Source organism: Hylobates moloch, unplaced genomic scaffold (genome assembly GCF_009828535.3).
Source record: "Hylobates moloch isolate HMO894 unplaced genomic scaffold, HMol_V3 SCAFFOLD_6, whole genome shotgun sequence".
Taxonomy (NCBI): domain Eukaryota; kingdom Metazoa; phylum Chordata; class Mammalia; order Primates; family Hylobatidae; genus Hylobates; species Hylobates moloch.
The window spans coordinates 87,686,398-87,689,772 of record NW_026652281.1 but is presented as its reverse complement, the minus strand read 5'-3'; positions in this window follow the sequence as shown (position 1 = coordinate 87,689,772).

Genomic DNA, 3,375 nt, shown 5'->3' with positions numbered 1-3,375 from the left:
TTCCCAATATATACACATGCCCCACTTCCCAACACACACACATCACTTCCCAACACACACGTGCACACACATACACACCCCACACACACACCACTTCCCAATACACACAGTACACACCCTGCTTTCCCAACACACACACACCCCACACACACTGCTTCCCAACACTCACACACACACACACCCTGCTTCCCAACACTCACACACACACACACACCCACTTCTCTCAACACACACACTCTGCTTCCCAACACTCACATACACATACACACCACTTCCCAACACACACACACACCCTGCTTTCCCAACACACACCCCACACACACAGCTTCCCAACACACACGTGCACACACATACACACCCCACACACACACCACTTCCCAATACACACAGTACACACCCTGCTTTCCCAACACACACACACCCCACACACACTGCTTCCCAACACACACGTGCACATACACCCCACACACACACCACTTCCGAATGCACACACACCACACCCCACACACACCACTTCCCAACACACACACCGCTTCCCAACACACACACATACACACGGCTTCCCAACACACACAAATATGCTTCCCAATATATACACATGCCCCACTTCCCAACACACACACATCACTTCCCAACACACACACCCTCACTTCCCAACACACACACACACGCACACACAGCCAAAACTAGGAAAACTTTTCCAGAGTGTGACAGGTTACATGTTAGGTAGGAGTGGACTGGTCATTTAAGGTTCTTTTTTTTGCATTTTCCTTTCAATTTTTCCGTTTATGTTGAATGGAGTCTATTTCTCAGTTTAGTACTAATAGGGCTTGAGTACCTCTCTAGCACTGCCTAGACTACTTGGCTCTGAAACTATCTAATTAGCTTTAATAGCATTTTTTTTTGGTTTACATTAAATATATTTTATTTTACATTCTTCTGTTCTCCGGAGCAAATGACGCCGGTTTTCCATTTAACGTGTTAATGTAAATGTTCCTTTTGAAACTCTTGTATTTGGTTGTTTTAAAAAATGTTAAGTCAATTTTTAAAAATAACGAAAATAACTGGCATCTTGAAAGTGCTTACCATGTGCTGCTCTTTACATACAGTAACTCAGTTACTTCCACCTCTAGGATATTGACTATTATTGCCTCTAACTTATGGATGCAGAAACTGAGGTACAAATTTGAACTTGGATCTCATGCCCACCAAGGGAGAAGGAGGAGGCAGGAGAGTCCCCTAAGAGGTGCAGAGAGCAGCAGTAGGATCCTCCAGGCAGACTCGTTCACTTACACCCACCCACTCACTGGCATGGTGAAGATGGGGAAACTGAGTCCCACAGAGAGGAAGGAACTCAAAAAGCAGTGGCCTCCCTCTGAGACCTGAAGCCCGGGCTCCTCAGGACTTCTCACTCCTGCCAGGGGCCTCCCCAGCCTCGAGATGCCCCCTTTCCTCTGGCACCAGAGATGGGGATTTGCCCCAGAGATGGGATTTGCCCCAGGCCTCTGGCACAAATGAATGGTCTAACCACCATCCCATACCGCTTTCAGGTAAATACCTGTACAGGTGGTGCACAGTCAGCCGAGGTTGGAAAATGCTGCATTAGAAGGACTGAAACTACCCTAGAAAACTCATTCTGGGCAGTGCACAGATCCATCTACAAGGATGTTTACCACCATCTTGCCTATAGCAGTGAGAAGCTATAAACCTCCCTAATGCCCAGTAACAGAAAACTAATTAAGAAAACTGACAGAACATCTGAACCTAGAACACTTAACCCGACCCATCTTCTCTCAACCCTACTCTCCAATCCGGGAGCAAATTTTTCAGCTTGGCCTTCAAATATTTCCAAGATGCAGCCCATTTTTGCCATATGCACCATTACCACCTGGGTCCACATCTCCATCATCTCTCACCTGGGTGATAGCAGGAGCTCCTGGCCATTCTCCACGCTTCCAACTACAGCCCTTCTTCAATCCAGCAGCCAGAGTGAGTCTGTTGGTTTTTCATTGTTGTTGTTGTTTTAAGTCAAATTATATCACTCCTCTGCTGAAACTCCTCTGTTGATGACTCCCATCCCAAAGTAAAAGCCAAGGTCCTTACAATTGCTGTTTGGCCCCTGGCACCCTCTCTGCCCACCTCTTACACTCTTATCTTACTCACTCTGCTCCAGCCACACTGGCCTCCTGGCTGTTCCTCAAATATGCCAAACCTGCAGTTACACTCAGGCCTTTGCCTTTGCTGTGCCTGGAATGCTCTTTCTTTAGAAATCTGCACGGCTCCGTCCTTCCTCTCCTTTGGGTCTTTGCTTCCATATGACTTTCTCAGCAAGGCCTTCCCTAACTATTCAGTGTACAGCTGCAACACCCCCCAATCCTTTCTCATGCTTTATGTTGTATTTTTCTCCATAGCACTTATCTGCACACAACACATTATGTATTCTACTTATTTATTGTCTTTGTTGTTGTCTCTCACCCAAGACAGCATGAGCTCCTAGGGAACAGGGAATTTTTGCCTTGTTCCTTGCCTTCTCCCAAGGCCTAGAACAGGACCTGGCATGCAATAAATCCTTATTAAGTGAATATACCAAAAATAATGCTGTGGTTCTAATAACCAATGAAAATAAATGAACCACTGTACCCCCACGAGAACTGCAGCCTCACAGACATAATGTTGGGTGAAAGAGGCTGAGTGCAAAAGCATGCATACGGAATGGTATTGCTTCTATAAATTTCAAAAGCAGGCAAAACTGCATTACAGGTAGGAGCCAAGATAGAGGCTACCACTGGGGAGAAAGTTGGAGGCAGTGACTAGAGGAGGAGTGAAGGGGACTTCTGGGGTGCCAGTAATCTCCTATTTTTACTCTGAATAGTGGTTGCATTGATGCAAATACATGTGAAACTGACCAAGTTAAACACATGATATTTACATTTTCCTTTATGCTTGTCATATTTCAATAGATATTTATTTTTTAAAGATGCTATAAGTATGTTTATCAGATAGAAGAAAGCTGCCTAGAATATATAAGGCTAAATTTAAAAAGTAGACTTTTTTTTAAGGAGCATGCCAAGATAATTCAGGGGGGAAAAAAGTGGTCTTTTTAACAAATGGTGCTGGGAAAACTAGATATCCACATGCAGAAGAACTGAATTTGGACTCCTCCTTCAGGCCTTATACAAATATTAACCCAAAATGGATCAAAGTTCCAAATGCAAGATTTAAAATATAAAAATCTTAGAAGAAAACATAGGCGAAAATCTTTGTGACCTTGGATGAAGCAATGATTTCTCAGATTTGACACCTAAAGCACAAACAACCAAACAAAAAATTAGATAAATTGGACTTTATCAAAATTCCAAGCTTTTGTGCTTTGAA